Raw genomic sequence first — 12,225 nt, 5'->3', positions numbered from 1 at the left:
TTAACTTTTAATATGCTTTAGAGAGTGATATCCTGAGACATTTTGCAATTGGTTTCATTTTTTATTATTGGTGGATATTTAGCTTTTTATTTAGCAGATCTCCAGTTTGTAATTTCAGCCACCTGGTTACTAGGGTCCAAATTACCCTGCATTTCAATGAGAGTTTGGAATATGAGTTTTAGAGGGCCTGAATGTAAGTAATAAGAAGTAGCAATAACATTTGTAGCCTTACAGCATTTTTTTTTTAGATGGGGTCAGTGACCCCAATTTGAAAAATGGAAAGAGTTTGAAGAAGAAGGAAAATAATATCAAAACGATCTAAAAGGAAACCTAAAAAGGTGCTTAGAATTCACCTTAAGGGCGAACCAACCCTTTAATAAGTAGTTTTTAGCCGTCTCAATATAGACAGGAGCCTTCACACCAGAGTCTTTATTTCATTAACAACATCTAGAAACTCCTGACACGTTTCACCCTACAAGGGAAGTAATCATAGGCAACATAATATTGTTTTGTACTTCATCATTTAAAAAGCCGAATACATGTTCTTACACATTAACCCTTAAAGGAGTACTACACCCTAAAAATTAACGTGGCTAAAAATGCCTTATTTTATATACTGCACTTGTTGTACCAGCCTAAAGTTTCAGCTTGTCAATAGCAGCAATGATCCAGGACTTCAAACTTGTCACAGGGTGTCACCATCTTGGAAAGTGTCTGCGACACTCACATGCTCAGTGGGCTCCGAGCAGCTGTTGAGAAGCTAAGCTTAGGCAGTGTCGGACAGGGACACCAGGGGCCCACCATAAAACCTTAGAACAGGGGCCCACTTTCAGTACTATTATTCTTCATCTTCTCAATCAACCTCTATTCTCCTAGTCTCTTTTCTTTACATACTATAATCAATTATTCCATCTATTTAGCCTCTTTGTTCTCATAGAAATAGGGAATGGCCATGAAATAGGCCAAATGTTTAGCAGCATGAGGGCCCACTGACACCTGGGCCCCCCGGGAGTTTTCCTGGTATCCCTGTGGGCCAGTCCGACACTGAGCTTAGGGGTCGTCACAAATTATCAAGAAAAAAAATGAGGTTGGCCTTTAATATAAACTGATGCTACAAGGCTGAATAATAAATTCTGATGCTAATTGCACTGTAGTGTAAACTGTAAAGCCGCGGGTCCCGCACATCACTATTGCACTGGTTTCTGTGCTGCATGTAGTAATCATCTGTATTAAGTACTAATCAGCCTTATATTGTGACATTTATATTCTATGTGTACTGTATATTGTGAGTCAGTCCCTAAGCTCAGTACAGTTAATCAACAGGTAGATGGGGGAGCTACTGGGGCATCTTCAGAGACACAGATCTTCCCTGTTAAAGGGCTGTGGTTGCCTTGGGCTGGTGCAGAAGCCCAAAACATAATGTACAACATTTCTGGACTACTTCTCTAGTTAAGCTTTAGTTCTGATTTCTGAATAAAGATATAGATGTAAAAAATATAAGCCTATTGTAAAATTCAATTTATATTAACTTTCGCTAGTATTTAAACAAATACCTATACATTAAGTAGCAATTTACTAACAAATATTAAAATAACTTCCTTTAAATTCTTTTTCCATTTGTATACACAGTAAATCATATTATGCAATATTATATCCACATATGTGTAAAACACGTGACATCAAATATTGAATTTAGATCCTTTGGTTTTCGAGTTTCTAAATAAAAAAAAATCTATTTTACTTCAGCATGTAACAGGGTCCAATGTATTGCCTGCCCGCTTTAAAGAAATTGTTCAGCCAAAATCATGGGTGACCAATGACGTGGAAAAAAATTGCAGATGACCTTTAATTTCAAAAGTGCTGCAGATCACTCATAGACCCAGCTCCCCCCAGCAGTTTTAGGGTTTGCTTTCTCTGTAGTTACGCCACTGGTATGGGGCACCGTGATTATTGATTGCGACCCTGCAAAAATATATACATATATACGCCCACATATACCAAGCCCCTGGCTAAAGTTCAGAGTCTGAAAGTTGCTTGACATAATGCCCACTAGATGTCACTGTTTCACATGTTGCAAGGTTACATTTGTACTTTCCTAGAAGCATGGCAGAGCCAATCAATCTTCTAACCTGTCCTCTATCTATATACAGAGTATGATGTATTGTCATGTCTATTAAGGTAGAGCATCAGCTCTGAACTACTAAGAAAATACCCAGAACAGAGTCACACTCCATATACCCTTATATTTCCATTCTGGGGTCTGTATGGAAATTCTAGGACATTGGTCAACCCGTTAGATGTCCCATTATTACACTGGCTAAATCCCAGTGAGTACAAGTGCTCATTGTTTTGATTTGCTCTTAATGAGCTTCTTTTGTGTCCAGTCCAGCTAATTGCTCCCGGCCCCCTCATTAGCACTTTTAGGGATAGGTGATCAGTGATGCAGAATAGAGTGTTTTTAGGAAGTTCTGCTCTGCTGCTTGTCCAACAGTTGCAGTTGAGTTCGGGAAAGTTTTACATTTGATAAAGACCCTGCAGAATCTCTTATCTCCTTCATCTCTCCCTGCCTGACTGATTCTTGCCAGGCCTTGGTCTGTATGTGGATCCCAGCACCTAAGTTACAAGCCAAGCACCAAGGCAGGTAAGCATTTAGTCATGATTATGGGATCTGAGGGGGCTCCTATAATTGTGCTGCCATATACACCACATATTTGCCATTCAAGATCCAGATCAGTACCTTGGAGCTCAGTATGTCAAGGTGTATGTTCCCTTTAAAATATTTATTTGTAATCCATAAGGGCAGTTATCTTTATGACCTTCTAAATGTACACAGTGATTAACAAGCATAACAGCTACGGATGATAAATACATATATGAGATAACTACAAGAGGCATAAGGGCAATGTTTCTGGGGAGGATGCAGTGCAATAAGTTGATACAAACACATGTAGAGAAGACAGTATTTGTACAGAGGAGCTAGCAATCTATTACGAATGCTAAGCTCAACAAAGCCCAGTGGCACCCAGAAATACATATTCTGACAATGCAATTTCCCCGATCTGTATAACTACCGATTATAATTTATAGTAGGGGGGAATATTATCCTTTATAACTCATGAGTAATACTCAGAGTTCCCTGTATAACTCGGCCTGTGGCCCTGTGCCTTTATATGTTCACAGAACTCCTCAGGGACTTGCAATATATAATTATATTATAATTTACTAGTAGGGAGTACATTATCCCTTATAATACATGAGTGATACTCAGAGTTCCCTGTATAATTTAGCCTGCAGCCTTGTGCCTTTATATGGGAACAGAACCCATCAATAACTTCTAATATCCTAAACATTTTTATAGGGAGTACATAAACCTGTTTAATACATGAGTGATACTCAGAGTTTCCTCTATAACTCATCCTGCAGCCTTGTGTCTTTATATGGTCACAGAACCCCTCAGGAACTTCTAATATCCTTATAATTTACAGTAGGGGGTACATTATCCCTTATAATATTATTATCCCTTATGGGGATTGGGATCCCAGCCTACTTTGCAAGCGACCTCTTCTTATATAATTCCAGCCCTAATGAAGAAGTAAGACAAATGACCCTAATTAATAGGCCGCATAAAAGTGAATACTGTATACAGGCAAACTTTCCTTAGACACAACTCATCCTTAGACGCAATCTCTCTAACCGTGCCCCCCCCATTAAAAAAAAAAACAATTGCAATCCCAAAATGAAATTTGGCCTGTAGGGTAACTGCCAAAAATGGGAACTCCTGAAGTTTTACTTAACTGGATCTGGAACCTAGGTACCTGAAACCTGCAATAAATATCATCCTGGGGCCGTTGTCCTGTTTGCAAATTTTCAGTTCATAGGTTGGATTGTGTTTGTTTCTGTTAGATAAGAAGTCTGTGAATTGCCTGGGTAATAGGATGTGTTCGGGTTAATATTTTGCCAGATAAGTATCATCTCAACTCTTTTCCTTTTATAACACTGAACCAAGTGATCCTGGGATATGGGCTGGGAACGGGCAGTATATGGGCAATTGGGCACTGGGAAAAGGAATGTACTGGGAAAGGTGGCATTTTTGTATATATTTGTTTATATTCATGTAAGTGTCATATTCCATATATGATTTTATTGGATAGTAACACATGGGAAAGTGTGAGAATATTCCCCTCTGCTTTCTAGTTTAATTTATTTCTATTTACATGACCCCACTAAATGAATGCAACCTTCTTCTAGTACTTATCTACAGTGGCATAATTATAATTTTTTGTGTCTAAAAAGTAATTTTAGGGTGACCAAAACTTTTGGAATAAGGGTTATAAACATATACTGAACATGCTTATCAGTTTGTGTACCCTATACTTCCTGCTTTCTCAGCATCTGCTTTATCTGTAGTTATGTCCCTGCTTAAATATTTACACAGTCTGGAACTTCCTGCTTATTGGCTGCTCTCTTTCCTATGAACAGGTAGTGGGACAAGCTTTTGGCTCTCTAGATTTCTGTGGACAGTGTAGGAACGTGGACCTTTGGCCACTAAAAGCTCCTGCTTGCTCTTCCATTATTCTACTTTACACTGCTTAACTTGGCCCATGGTAATCAGTGCCGTCTCTCTTTTTTCCATTTTTTCTGACTATTGGAAAGAGAGCAGCCCAGAAGCTGGAAAGTACAGTGACTTGGCAAAGTCGCCAAATGAGCAGATCTTTATGCCCAATATGCCCACCTTGTGGTGTCAATATTGTACTGATCTGAACGTGTAGTCCTTGGCCAACGACCAGATCATAATTAAGGTTATGCAGGTGGTCAGGATGAGGACTGCATCAATGGACAAATTTGGTCCCCAATGTTACAGTGAAATCAAACCTGCCCAATCTATATCTTTGTCAAGCAGGGCTGTTGTCTGGCACCACATATAGGCTGACTCAGTCCTACCCACCTTTACACAAAAGAGATAAGTGGGCCAGGCGACTTTATGTGGGTCCACATGGTTTGAGAAGTAAAGATGTGTGATAGGGCTTATAAAGTACTGTATGTGCTATGAAATAAATCTTTCCAAGCCTGTGAGCCTGCGTGTGAGTGCTGCTGGGAGATAGAGGAATACAAGAGATAAACGAGTTCACAGTCCGAAGGTTCCTCTTATGACTGCTCCTTAATGGTCCTGTGTCAGATGGAAGCTCCGATATACCTTAAACATTCCTCATGCTGGGTGTGTAGGGCTCTTATCATTCCTTCTGGGTCGCCCAGAATACAGGATTATGAGCATGGGTGTCCACAGAAAAATTTCCAGGGGGGGGCAAGTAAGCTAATATCACAGGGTAGCACCTCACTGAAGATGAACCTCTTCTTGACAATGCAGAAGATATCTAATTAAGGCTTGTGTTAGGGTGGGAAGTATAAAAAGCATTTTGGGGCAGATTTATTTAGGGTCGAATATTGAGGGTTAATTAACCCTCAATATTCAACTGACGAAAGTAAATCCTTCGACTTCGAATATCAAAGTCGAAGGATTTACCGCAATTAGTTCGATCGAACGATTCAAAGGATTTTAATCAATCGATCGAACGATTTTTCTACGACCAAAAAACATTAGAAATCGTATGGGGACCTTCCCCATAGGCTAACATTGAGATTCGGTAGGTTTTAGGTGGCGAAGTAGGGGGTCAAAGTTTTTTTTTAAAGAGACAGTACTTCGACTATCGAATGGTCGAATATTCTAATGATTTTTAGTTCGATCGATTCGAAGTCGAAGTCGTGGTCAAAGTAGCCAATTCAATGGTCGAAGTAGCCAAAAAAAACATTCGAAATTCGAAGCTAAGTAAATGGGCCCCTTTGTGTTATTGGGAATTAAATTTACAAAACAATTTCTTGGAACAAGCTGGAGAAGTCAGGGGGGGGCAACTGCTCCCTCTTGCCCCCTTCTGCGGACACCCATGATTATGAGTTTAGTATCTGTGGAAGTGGAACCCTTGTTTCCTATTTAGTTGGGCTGCAGACTTCAGAATTGTCTTTAGAAGTGACAAAATAGGATCAATAGTTTCATGTCGATGTCATACCAAACACCACCAATGAGGGGCCCTGCAATGGAGTGAGGTTGTTACTGGGCAAAAACAAAGGGAAAAACAAGACCACCTAATGACACCTGCATGATATTGACATGATATGAACAATGAGTTAAGTTATCATTCTCTGTACAGAAAGGGAAGGGCAGCTAGAGGTGGGACTTTGACCACAACACATCGAGGCTAATAACATATAACTTATGTTATGATATATACAGTATTATATGTGATATTATTAGGGATAATTCTGATATATTTTAAAAAGTTCTTTAATATCTGGGGTCCCTGCTATGAGCTGCAGGACTTTAGTTCAACAACAACCAGAGAGCCACAGGATCTACAACACTGTGGGCAATCGCCTGGAAAGGACACTCATTGTTACTAACTGCCATTTGGCTCTACTGGCAGTGAATCTCTGGCTCCTTACCTACAACTATGGTCTTACGTTTCAGAACACGTGTGTACAGTGCATTGTCCCATAGTACTTCTTTATAGAAAATGGAAGAAATACACGGATAAGCACAGGTAGTAATGGATTGTGAAGCATATTAAAGGGGTTGTTCACCTTTGAGATAACTGTTAGTATGATGTAGAGAGTGATATCCTGAGACAATTTTTCAATTTGTTTTCATTTTTTATTATTTGTGGTTTTTGAATTATTTAGCTTTGTATTCAGCAGCTCTTCAATTTGCATCTTAAGCAATCTGGTAACTAGGAATAAATCTGTGTCAGGCACTCAAACAAAGGCAATCTCCCAACAAGTTGTAGAAATCAAGTAGAAAAGATTTATTGGTGTCCAGAGCCTATGATTAAGTGCTTGTAACACGAAACGCGTAAGGCAGAGGACACAATAAATCTTTTCTACTTGATTTCTACAACTTGTTGGAAGATTGCCTTTATTTGAGTGCCTGCCACAGATTTATTCACGGTTGTCCACTCCCATTGCTGAGGGCTCAGGGTGGTGCACCTGAGCCACTTCCTAAATGTGGTGAGTAAATACGCCACTCTACGAAAACCCCTTCTATGTTTAATCACAACATTGTTCAGCAATCTGGTAACTAGGGTCTAAATTACCCTAGCAACCATGCATTGATATGAATAAGAGACTGGAATATGAATAGGAGAGGCCTGATCAGTAATAAAAAGTAACAATAACAATATACTGTATTTGTAGCCTTACAGGGCATTTGATTTTTAGAAGGGAGTCAGTGGCAAACATTTGAAAGCTGCAAAAAGTCAGAAGAAAAAAAGCAAATAACTAAACTAAAACTATAAAAAAATAAATAATGAAAACCAATTAAAAAGTTGCTTAAAATTGGGCGTTCTATTACATAATAAAAGTTACCTTAAAGGTGAACCACCCACACCCTGCAGTCAGAAGTCTAACAAATGGGTCCAGAGCAGCAGAACCTCCAGGGACCTAAAAAATCTAATTTTGTTTTTATACTGTATGCCATCCTTACTATACAGCTGTTTATAGAAATCCCACTTATTATATTGGGTCTGTATGACCTCCACTCCTGGATTTCAGCAATGGCTGCAGATTAAATGCTTGTCTATTTTGTGCTCAAAAGCCCCTAAAGTTCCATTTTAAAGTGATCTTAATTTGGACTTTGCCTGACACCCTGAATGCAGCAAGAGTTGTCATAATGGCAGAAGACCAGCTAGCAATATAATCCTCATTTGTCACTGTCCCTACTATAAAATTATAACAGTGTAGGTATTCCCCTGTACTCAACATAATTCAGCAGGAGCAACCCCCTAAGTTTAGCCTGTACAAAGAGAAATTCCATAAATCTATGGCAGTACATGTATCCCTCTGTACAAAACTAATTCAGCAGGAACATTCCCTTATGTTCCTGCACAATTATGACATTATTGTGGCTTGGAGCCCAACCCAGCAAGGCTTCAATTAGTGGTAGAATCCAAATGCTCATGTGTGTTTATAGCTTTTGTATCTCAAGACTGATGCTCCATCATTATCCTGCAAGAATGTGCCATACACACTGAGTATGCTGATAAGCAATGCAGAAATAGCAATGAATTGCACTCTAATAATCCTCCCAGCGGGGATATAGAGCTCAAAGGTACAGTACATCTATATACAACCTATAGTAAAGGGTAGCTCTACAGTTGACAGCAACAGATACTAGTTCCAAACGCTGTCATCCAAGCAGTTAAACAATCATCGACAATCCAATAATCATATATTTGTGACTAACCCCAGGTGTATTTTAGGGCACTCTCACCAGGGAAAGTAAGAAAGAGGAAGCCTTCACCTTTGCTAAGCACAATTCAGCAGGAACAGCCCTTTAGGTGTACAGAAAGAGAGAGAGCGTTAATAAAACAGCTTTAATGTGGCAGGGATGTGCCATATACAATCTGTATATTACTAAGCAATGTCAACATGTTAATGACTAACTCTTTATTAATCCTCAAAGCAGAGTATCTAGCTACATCCTATGGTAATGGTAATAATGGATGGAGCAGCAAGTGGCAGCTCCGTTCTTCAGCTCCCAGCTGTTTCCACTGAGTAAACAGACACAGAAAGTGACAGGTATGTCCCAGTGGGTGTGTCTCGGTGTGTCACGCAGCTCTCTCTCATTGTCTCATTACTATCTGCATCTTCAACAAAGCCCCCTTGTTTTAAGGGAATGTAAAGACTAAATGTAGGTTTGGAAGCCCTGACCCTACAGATGGTGCAGTACAATAACCCCCATTAAGCTGTGGCGGAGGAGCAATAATGGTAGTCCTAGTCTAAAGATAAGAACAGAAGTTCCCCTCCGGGTGGCACATCTTGCTTACTTTCTTAGGATTAGCTTCAGCAGCACAGAAAGCAGTTTAGATGCCAGTAGATGTAATAAAGTAATGTTTAGCAATTTCTTTCCCCCCTTCCCACACACACACGCTCACATCTTGCTGCCAGCACATTGTGTGAATTTCCCTTTTATACCTGTTATTATAGGCAACCGGCATCAGCCAATCACAAGCAGGCGATAGGGCATGGACAGTGACTGGTGCAGCAGCCATAAAACAACGTCCCCTTTGCACATGCCAATTAGTCACCAAATGACAAGCAAGGAATTGTTCATTTCATGGACAGCTCAACAGCAGAAAGGGAGGGATTATGGCAAATTCATACAGATTATGAATTTGTCTGAATTATCATTAGTACAATAGTGGGACTTTCTGCTGGTTTCTGAATGACACACAAGGGGGAAACCTGAAACCATATGCCATTGACTACACACTCCCCTGAATGTAATTCTGTTGAAACACAGGTAGAAAGCCATTCATAATGAAGTGTAACTCTTTGCTTTCCCCACAAAGTGCTGCACCTCAGGGCACTACCTGCAGGTCAATATGCAAAGTGCAAATAAATGGAACATTTTTGCTCCATGTTCCCCCATACATGAAAATGTTAACATGACAAGGTATTTGGTTGGTAGGTGGGTGGCTGAGCTTACCATTCTACAGCAGGGGCATTTAGGGACTGCACCAGTTAACAAGCTCCTGAAACTTGGCTTAGAGCTCTTGACTGCACCAATCATTATGTTTAATTGTGTTCTCTAGCCTATTCATGTATTCTTTCATTCCACAGCCCAGTTGTATTTCAACAATATCTGGAGGACTGTGGATTCTCCGAGCCACACAAGGGTTACAGCTATGGATAATTTTTCTGGTAGTCACTTATGGCAACAGGAATTCACAAGCTGCTTGTAAGAAAGGGTCTCAGATGTTTCTTGTGAGCTCAGCAACCTTGGGACCTGTACTAAATCCTCCAGCACAGAAACGGTTACACCTTTAATTAATTCCTGTTCATAATTCCTCCCATGAGAGGAGCAACCACTTTATGATATTCTGTTTCTGCTTCTTGAATATGTTTCTTTGCCTCACACAAACAGCAGCATTAATATCAGAACATTTTATGGGCCAGGTAACATTCTGGTGATTTGGAAGGCAAGGGTGTTTGCGGTGACAGTTTGGAGGATCCAGACCAAATTTGGTATTGAAGCCCGTGGCCTTGTAAATATGGAAATGAGTTATATAAACACCATCCATATAGATATGGCAATGAATCAGAGAAGCAAAGTAATTAAAGGGCTGCAATAAAGCTGGACTGATTAGCAGGACAATTCTCAGTTTGCTGAACTGCCGGAAAATAAACAGCAAGTGACAAACAATTTCATGAAACCAGTCACAACATTATTTCATAGACAACTGAGCTGTACAAAGGATAAACATTAAAGGTTTGTGTTGTATCAATGTAATATACTATATATATATATATATATATATATATATATATATATATATATATATAAGGAGTTATGATAAAGGAGTTGTCCACCTTTGAGTTAACTGTTAGTATGATGAGATCTGAGACAATTTGCAATTGGTTTTCATTTTTTATTACTTGTGATTTTTGAGTTATTTAGCTTTTTACTCAGAAGCTTTTTAGTTTGCACTTTCAGTAATCTGGTTGCCAGGGTCCAAATGACCCTAGCAACCATGCATTGATTTGAATAAGCAGGGTCGGACTGGGCCGGCCCAGACCAACCCTGTGAATAAGAGACTGGAATATGAGTAGTAGAGGGACTGAATAGAAAGATGAGTAATTAAAAGTAGCAATAACAATAAATGTGAAACCTTACAGAGCATTTGATTTTAAAATGGGGTCAGTGACCCCAATTTGAAAACTGGACAGAGTTAGAAGAAGAATGCAAATAATTCAAAAACTAGAAAAAAGGAAAAATGAAAACCAATTGAAAAGTTTGTTAGACTTAAACATTCTATAATATGAAAGGTGTTAAGTTAACTTAAAAGTGACCCACTTCTTTAACTCAATGTTGAATCACAAAAGGGCCAAAATGTCCATTTTTTGCTATGTTACGTTAGATCGTCAGCTCATGAGTCAGTTTATTGGAGCCAAAGCAGCAGCCAATAATAAATAGTGGATCTTTTTTATCAGAAGGCTCTTCCCTGGGGACAACACCCAGCACATAGAGAGCACAGAGAACTCCAGCTGTAAAAAAAAAAGGCCAAGCTAACGCAAGATAAATAAATGACAATTAATACTAATTAGCTTGTAGGGCTCTCGGGAAAGGCTTGTACCTGCCTCTCATCCCCAGCTGAGGCATATGGCCTTATATGGAACTGCAGCTGTACAGTGAGCGGTGTCAGACACAGAACAAAGGTCAGTGCTCCTCGCCAGGTGAGACCGTGTGCAGGTACAGGTGAGCTCTGCAGGTCTGCTCTGCACTCACACCTGAGCACCCACAACCAACTACACCCTGACACACAGGTAAGTTGCCCTCTTACTACTATTCATTTAAATCAAAGCATAATGCATAGGTGTAGGCTGCATTAGGGCTCTTACACATGAGCGTTCTGATCTGCGCTCCCCTGCGTTCCGTTTTTTGGCGTTCAGCCGCAGGGGAGCGCAGGAATAGACGCAAGTCATTATTTGAAATGGGGCTGTACTCACTCAGGCGCGTGTAGGCGCCGAACGCAGGTTCAGACGCAACATGCTGCATTTTTCCTGCGTTCGGCGCCTACACGCCCCATTTCAAATAATGACTTGCGTCTATTCCTGCGCTCCCCTGCGGCTGAACGCCAAAAAACGGAACGCAGGGGAGCGCAGATCAGAACGCTCATGTGTAAGAGCCCTTAGTCTTGAATAGCTGCTATAGGTTTCTATGCCAACAGGATTCTGAACTGATTACTGATCAGCCATGTAGGATGTGCAGTGTCTGGTACCTGTCCAAGGCAGGTGCTCTACTGCCCAAAACCATCAGCTCTCAGGAAACACATTAGAATAGGGGGAGGTGGGCAACTCATATCATCTTCAAATACATTTTAAGGATGGGACTCCATAAGAAATGTAACGTTGGACCTTTATTCTATACTCACGGGCCAATGGGTTAGCAGTGATTTTAACCCTTACATTCAGGAACTGAATGTCGGATTTTAAAGGCAGCCGTATTGTATATCTGGGTGTAGATTGGAGCCCTCTTCCTCTGGCAATTGGCCACTTCATTTATTAAATGGTCTAGTCTCCATTTGTTGGTCTGTACTCTGATCCTATATTTTAAAGGTCATTGTCACTGAAATAACAGATGCATTGAACCCTACCATGCTCTGAATTGGTCTGATT

At 40.1% G+C, this 12,225-nt stretch overlaps 1 protein-coding gene across 2 annotated transcripts in view; it reads left to right on the top strand.

Moving 5' to 3' along the window:
• Window positions 1-2,492: 2,492 nt before the first annotated feature.
• vil1.S (villin 1 S homeolog) overlaps window positions 2,493-12,225 on the top strand; it is a 35,056-nt gene continuing 25,323 nt past the window's right edge. Inside the window, exon 1 of one of the 2 annotated variants that reach the window (XM_041577650.1) lies at window positions 2,493-2,641. The gene's annotated coding sequence lies outside the window, so the exon portion shown is untranslated. 2 annotated transcript variants of the gene reach the window in all.

The sequence above is a fragment of the Xenopus laevis genome, chromosome 9_10S, assembly GCF_017654675.1.
Source record: "Xenopus laevis strain J_2021 chromosome 9_10S, Xenopus_laevis_v10.1, whole genome shotgun sequence".
Lineage (NCBI taxonomy): Eukaryota > Metazoa > Chordata > Amphibia > Anura > Pipidae > Xenopus > Xenopus laevis.
The sequence above is the reverse complement of the archived record's forward strand: the minus strand, read 5'-3'. Positions and strand labels throughout refer to the sequence as shown.